Source organism: Amblyraja radiata, chromosome 19 (assembly GCF_010909765.2).
Source record: "Amblyraja radiata isolate CabotCenter1 chromosome 19, sAmbRad1.1.pri, whole genome shotgun sequence".
In the NCBI taxonomy this organism is placed as follows: domain Eukaryota; kingdom Metazoa; phylum Chordata; class Chondrichthyes; order Rajiformes; family Rajidae; genus Amblyraja; species Amblyraja radiata.
In genome coordinates, this window is record NC_045974.1 from 1,121,494 (window position 1) to 1,129,750 (window position 8,257).

Consider the following 8,257-nt stretch of genomic DNA (forward strand, 5'->3'; position numbering starts at 1 on the left):
ATAACATCAGAAACATGCAAAATAGAAGTTGAATAACTAAAAACCCCAATATTAGAGCAAAACAAAAAACAGCCAGAAGTGGCGAGTGCAACCAAGATGGTATGTTGAGTTATCGCAGCCCGTTATTCCAACATCAGCTGTTCTCATCTAGTAGAAATAACTTCAACAATTATCAAAACTGATTTGAAAATAAACTTTCATCAGATAGAAAATTATTTTCAGATGTACAGTATGCACAGTTATTCACCTGGCACATCAGTCCTACGTTAAAATGGTATAAGTGTAAAGTATGCACCATAGTTATGCTTTAATATATTAGGAAAGTCAAATTTATAAATTCTGCTCTCAGTCTGTAAAAGGATCCCGTCCCAAAACATCACCTATCCATGTTCTCCACAGATGCTGCCTGACCCACCCGCTGAGTTACTCCAGCACTCTGTGAAACGTCACCTATCCATGTTCTCCACAGATGCTGCCTGACCCACCCGCTGAGTTACTCCAGCACTCTGTGAAACGTCACCTGAGCGGGTCAGGCAGCATGCCTCTCTGTTTGCAAAGCTGTCCTTTTAATTGCAAACCAATGGCTGCTTTCAATATACATTGGAACAGGGATACATGAGAGTGGCTCTTGTTTTGAATTAAAGGCTGCTACTTCCACATCATGTTACAACCCCCCTGAATAATTGCTCACAATGCTTCTTGAATAGTGAGTCTCCAGTGCCCCAACAATCAGGCTGTGCAAGACTGAGGTCCATTTGGGAATGAACATCATGATGGACTGGGTCACATCCGCAACTCTCTGCAATATCTAGTGGTCTTGGGCAGAGCTGTTCCCAACCCAGGCTGTGAGGCAACCGTACCATGGGGAAAACGATGTCTGAAGAAGGGTTCCGACCCGAAACGTCACCTAGTCCTTCTCCGCAGAGATGCTGCCTGTCCCGCTGAGTTACTCCAGCATTTTGTGTCTATCTTCAGTGTGAACTGGCATCTGCAGTTCCTCCCCACACAATGGATTCCGTATCCATTGCTGTCATGATTGAAAAGACAATATTACATAGTGGACTTTTGCTGTTTCTGACATTAGAGACACAAGAGTCTTGGCAGCGACATATGTGATCCTGCAGTTACATCTGTACACTCAAAATGTCAAAGCTTAGTAGATAATTATAGCCACTGAAAGTGTAATTGATCATGTATGGTTCCCTTTGCATGTAAAAACATAAAAACTTGCTGTACTTTAGGTTTCGATATTCGACCAAAGTTGACAAAAGAATATCTGTTTCTCTGGATGAATAAAGACTTATAAATCAACCAGCTTCAGCCTCCAAGTGGTTTTGTTCACAGGTCACAACAGGCACTGCATGAGATGGGGCGGCACAGTGACGCAGCGGGTAGAGCTGCTGTCTAGCAGCGCCAGAGACCCAGCTTCCAACCTGACCTCGGGTGCTGTGTGTGTGGAGTTTGCACGTTCTCCACATCCCAAAGTCGTGCGGGAAGAGTTCACCATCGCTGATCTCTTCACCTTATGGGAGGGAAGGAAGCCACAGTTACTAGAGTCACAGAGCATAGACACAGGCTCTTCAGCCCAACTCATCCATGAGATGCCCCCTCTACATTAGTGTATTTTAGATGTTATAATACTTCCCGCAACTATCTCCTCTGGCAGTGCCCTCTGAGTGAAAAAGTTGCTTCTCAGGTTCCCATTAAATCTTTCCTTTCTCACCGTATAACTATGTTACCGGTTCTAGATCCCCTATCCTGGGTTAAAGGCTCTGTGCATTCACCCTATCTATTCCATTCATGATCTTGTGCACCTCCAAAAGATCGCCCCTCATCCTCCTGTACTCCAAGGAATAATGTCCTAGCCTGTCTAACCTCTCCCTGTAGCTCAGGCCCTCGAGTCCTGGCAACATCCTCGTAAATCTTCTCTGCCCCCATTTCGAGCTTAATGACACCAGAACACAATACTCCAAATAAGACCTCACCAATGCCTTGTACAACATTACCAATTTTGGAAAGCCATTGAAGAGTCCTGTAATAAAGAGAATGATTTGCAAAAACAAAGGGTAATTTTTTATAGTCCATTTGGACTGCTACTGGAAATATTACCAGATTCAGTAGAATATTCAGATGTACTGCATTAATTAAATAAGAGAAGGAAAGATGAGGGGCGATCTCTTTGAAAGCTGCCAATTAATGGAATGCCCAGAAAGAGTTGATGTGGAGAGGATGTTTCCACTAGTGGGAGAGTCCACGATCAGAGGTCATAGCCTCAGAATAAAAGGACGTACTTTTGGAAAGGAGATGAGGAGGAATTTCTTTAGCCAGAGAGTGCTGAATCTATGGAATTCATTGCCACAGATGGCTGTGGAGGCCAAGTCAATTGGTATTTTTAAAGCACAGATTGATAGGCTCTTGATTAATAAGGCCGAGTTACTCCAACACTTTGTGTCCTTTGTGTAAACCAGCATCTGTAGTTCCTCTGGAAATGGAGCAACTGCAGATAGTCGTTTACACAAAAGGACACAGAGTGCTGGAGTAACTCAGCGGGTCAGGCAGCATCTGTGGAGAACATGGATGGGTGACGTTTCGAGTCGAGACCCTTCTTCAGGGGAGAAGGCCAGAGAATGGGATTGAGAGAAAAAATAGCTCAGTCATGATGTAGTGGTGGAGCAGACTCAGTGGGCCTGATGGGCCGAACTCCATTCCTACAGCTTATGTATTTATAAAAAACAATTCATCTTCTCAAAGTTAATTAGATACAAATTAAAATGTTCATTTAAAAACCTAACAATTGGCTTCTGGACCAAGGACGAGATAAAAATCAGTTACAGATCCTGTGCTTGATCCGTTCAATCCCGACTACGGGTGCTGTCTGTACGGAGTTTGTACGTTCTCCCCGTGACCACGTGGGTTTTCTCAGGGTCCTCTGGTTTCCTCCCACACACCAAAGACGTACAGGTTTGTAGGTTAACTGGCTTGGTAAAATTGTAAATTGTCTCTAGTTGGCTAAATTGGCTTCTGGACCAAGGATGAGATAAAAATCAGTTACAGATCCTGTGCTTGATGCGGCAGCAGCAGCGGCAGCGGAGACCCGACTCAGCCCCGAAGCTGTGGCGGCAGCAGCGGAGACCCGACTCGGCCCCGAAGCTGTGGCGGAGGCGGCAGCAGTGGAGACCCGACCCGGCCTCGGAGCTGTGGCGGTGGCAGCAGCGGAGACCCGACTCGGCCCCGAAGCTGTGGCGGAGGTGGCAGCAGCGGAGACCCGACTCGGCCCCGAAGCTGTGGCGGAGGCGGCAGCAGCGGAGACCCGACTCGGCCCCGGAACCGTGGCGGCAGCAGCGGAGACCCGACCCGGCCTCGGAGCTGTGGCGGCGGCGGCGGCGGCCCGTTCGCGGAGCACGGTTGAGCCGCGGGATTTACCATCACCCGGTGGGGTCACAACATCTGGAGCCTGGATCGCCTCGGCGCAGAGGGAGATCAAAGAGGGAAGAGACAGAGACTTTAAGATTTTGCCTTCCACCACAGTGAGGAGGTGTTTGGTGAACTCACTGTGGTGGATGTTAAATTTGTGTTGATTGTGTGTTTTTGTCATTTTTTATTATATGTATGACTGCAGGGAAACGGAATTTCGTTCAGACCAAAAGGTCTGAATGACAATAAACAAATCTAATCTGATTTAATCTAGTGTGTAGGATAGTGCTAGTGTACGGGGATTGCTGGTCAGAGCGGACCCAGTGGGCCGAAGAGTCTGTTTGCGCGCTGTATCTCTAAAACCTAAAGTGTAAGGTGTCACTGAGTGAAGTCAGGATTAGCCTTGGATGGATCATTTTCTCTGATGAAATTGTTTACCAACACTCAACTGCTCGCTTAGATTCGGTAAATGGTCGCACATGAAGAGACAGAAGAAGTGTTTCGTCAAAGTATATTTTCAAGTCAGTTCCAGCCTCCAGGAGAGGAAGATTGAAAATTCAGAGGGAAGGGACTTGGCTAGATTGGGATAAAAAACATAAAGAACAGTCTGAAGAAGGGTTTCGGCCCGAAACGTCGCCTATTTCCTTCGCTCCATAGATGCTGCTGCACCCGCTGAGTTTCCCCAGCAATTTTGTGTACCTAGGGTAGATGATGGGTTGGCCTGCAAATATCTTGCAGGTCGATTGATCAAAAGGCAGAACCACATCTCTATCTGACTTGTGTTTAGTTCCAGAATGTTTAGAGTGGACGGATTAGATTTGTGATGACTGGCTCCAGACCACATGAGTTTCAGCCACTTTGGCAGCACACAGAAAATCTGCTCTTGTAGTTAAGTCACACGAAATGGGTTTTAATAAATTATTCTGAAAGTGATACGGAATAGGGATTGCACACTGTGTTATGTTATTTATGTGCGAATGATCATTTTTGTCTGGGACTGGGAGCAGCACTTTGTGCGTCCCTCTGAAGATTGCTTTTTGGGTCAATGGGAAGGAAGTAGATAAAGCAACGATTGCAATGATTCACCTCACAACCTGTATCAACAATAGAGGTGTCGCCTGCTCACGGAAGTGGGGAAGAAAGGATTGTGTTGAAAACATTAACAGATGTTCAGTGCGCACTCCAAACAGCAAATAACACCACAGTATGATTGGATGGCGTTTGAAAAATCTAACACATGATTCAGCCTTGACTCTTCAATATTACATCTTTGATCACTTCAAGCCTGGTACTGAATGTCTTTTGTAATGCCGCCTGGGTCAAGACGAGATGGAGTGACCAGTGGAAGTCAGCGGAACCATCTAGGCTACACCATTAGCACCATTCATAGCAAAATAATTTGAGTATAGGGGCAGGGAGGTTCTACTGCAGTTGTACATGGTTTTGGTGAGACCACACCTGGAGTATTGCATAAATCAGATTTCCTAATCTGAGGAAAGACATTCTTGCCATACAGGGAGTACAGAGAAGGTTCACCAGACTGATTCCTGGGATGTCAGGACTTTCATATGAAGAAAGATTGGATAGACTCGGCTTGTACTCGCTAGAATTTAGAAGATTGAGGGGGGATCTTATAGAAACGTACAAAATTCTTAAGGGGTTGGACAGGCTAGATGCAGGAAGATTATTCCCGATGTTGGGGAAGTCCAGAACAAGGGGTCACAGTTTAAGGATAAGGGAGAAGTCTTTTAGGACCGAAATGAGAAAAACATTTTTCACACAGAGAGTGGTGAATCTCTGGAATTCTCTGCCACAGAAGGTATTTGAGGCCAGTTCATTGGCTATATTTAAGTGAGAGTTAGATGTGGCCCTTGTGGCTAAAGGTACCAGGGGGTATGGAGAGAAGGCAGGTACAGGATACTGAGTTGGATGATCAGCCATGATCATATTGAATGGCGGTGCAGGCTCGAAGGGCCGAATGGCCTACTCCTGCACCTATTTTCTATGTTTCTATTACATCAATTACCCCATGGACGTCCCTGGCCAGGACCTGCCCCGAAAGCAGTGGACAACCCTCAACTGTTTGAGGACAGGTGTCGGACGCTATGGAGTAGCGATGAAGAGGTGGGGCCTCGTGGACAGCCAGTGCTTCCTGCGAGTGGAGGGACCCAACACAGACAGTGGAGCACATAGTCACCAGTTGCCCCAAACACCGGCCACCGAATGGTGAACGAGGTCTGATTGACCTGGACGATGACACGTTGGCCTGGCTCGCCTCAACGGAGCTGCAGTTCTAAACGACACACGACAGAAGAAGGAGAAGTACAGATATTCAGCCGTGGCCAGTAATTTAGATATCTTGACATCTTCCAACACACTGAAATTGGAGCAGCATTTTGGTTTTAACAGAAGCTTATTTACTTCTTGACACTCGACCTTGCTTTGTAACACACAGCATCTGTACACTGCGAATGGCCCGATGGTAATTATCTATTGACTTTCCGCTGACGGATAGCATGCAACAAAAGCGTTTTGTTGTACCACGGTGCATGTGACAATAAACAAAACTCAAAAACTCAAACTCAAGATTATTTGACAGCGAATTCACAACTATCTGCTCGGCCACTATTCTTAGGTCCTGACATGAAAGCTTTTAGATTTAATTTCCAGGTGCCATTTTCAGTACTGTCCTGAGAGCCTCTGGATCATGGCAATCTTTATAAAATACAACTGTTGAATAAGGATAAGGCTCATTGTATAGGGAAACACAATCAGGAAATGACTGACGGTGTGTTAAACTAATAATTCCTTGGGTTTCTCATACCATTTGATTTTGCTGATTTTTTCAAGACAGGATAGAAATATATAAAATTATGAGAGGCATAGATAGGGTAAACAGTCAGAACCTTATTCCCAGGATTGAAAAATCAAATCCTAGAGAGCGTAGCTTTAAGGTGACAGGGGCAAAGTTTACAGGAGACTAGACTTAGTGGGATCCATTGGGTCCCTGTCACACGGGAGGGCTAGTCCCCGAACGTGATATTCCACCACTCACCCATAGCCCCCAACTGCGCAGACGCGGCTGACGGGTTTCTGTTGTGACGCCAGAGATCCCCGTTGTGACGCGAGTCACAGCAACCCTCCCCAAGTGCGCCTAGCCATCCCTCTTCCTACCTCCATCCTCCTCCATTCCCCCTCATCCCCGGCATGTCCTCCCCCTCCTCTTCACCCTCCATCTTCTTTCCCCTCTCCTCATCCTCCCCTCCCCACTTCCTCCCTCACCTCTCCCTCCCGCTCCTTCCCGACCCTCAGTCACTCCCTCCTTCTATAACCTCTCTCCCCTCCCTCCTCCTCTCCCTCTATCTCCCTGCTCCCCCCACTCCTCACCTTTCCCCTATCTCACTCCCCCACTAAACACAATGTTTAAATCATATTTCCCCTCCCCACTCCCTCCCACTCCTTACAACAATGTAACAAATCTCTCATTGCGCTGGGTGTTCTGTCATTTGGTAACATTGTAACAGGCAGGGCAAGTTTTAAGTGAAAAGTTTGATTTTTTAAAGTGAAAAGTGATTTTTAAAAGTTTAAAATGTGAATAACTTGTAAAGTATAACATCAATCTGAATGGAACGCTGCTGTATTTTTGAAATTAGATCCCATTGTGATGTCATTGTGGGGTGGAACATTGCTGACGGGCGGTTTATGTAAATGAGACCCCATTGTGACGTCATACGCTGCTAACTGCCAGTGCAGATGGAAGAATGTTTGGCAAACTGGGGTTTTGTAAAGTTTAAAATGTGAATAACTTGTAAAATATAGCATCAATCAGCACAAAACTTGATACAACACACCACAGGACAATGGTGAGTAAGGTGGTCCAAACATTGTAGTGCTATCATGTACTGTTTTGGCGTAATTTCAGGGCATCACAGACAGACATAGAAACAAGATGAGAGTTTTAGTAATATATAGATGTGGGGGGCTAGTTTTTGTTTTACACAGGTGGTGGTGGGTGCTTGGAACGCGCTGCCAGGGGTGGGAGTGGAGGCAGATATGATATTGGCATTCAGAGACTTCTGGATAGGCACATGGATATGCAGGGAATGGAAGGATATGGATCACGTGCAGGCAGATAAGAGTTGGTCTTGGCGGCATGTTCGACACAGGCATTGTGTGGCGAAGGGCCTGTTCCTGTGCTGCCTTGTTCTACGTTCAAAATGTTTACATTTTAATGTCTGTGACAAGATTCAGCAGAAGGACGCATTTATATATACACTTGTCACGGGCTTCCAGCAACCATCTTAACCTCGACATTAGGGTCTATCAATCATGCTATGCATGTGCAAAGAACACCGGAAATATAGAAACACTTGAAATATAGAAAAAGTATGACAAATAATCTACCATAGATAAAGTCAAACAAAGGCTTTGAAAGGGGATAGAGGAGGTGTATATGGTGATCTATGTCCCCAACAACATTTGATCAAGGCTGCTCAGTGCCAGAAAACTAGTAAAGATAGCCAGCTCACTACACGTCATGGCTAATTTGGAACTAATGCCAACACAATACTCACAAATAAATGCCAAAGGCGATCTGAATCCCAACCTACTGCCACAGAGACCACTGACTGCCAGCAACTTTTACTACTTCAGTGTAGGAAAACTTATTATAGATTAGGTGTCACATGTCTTAAATAAACCGCAAACACAAATGCCAGGAGAATTTCTCTAAAACAACAACATGTATAATGCACAAAAGAATATTAATAATTGTTCTGCATTTAATTTGTGTTGTTCTTCTGATGATTAATGTGAATTTATGTGAAATAATAAGCAGAACAGC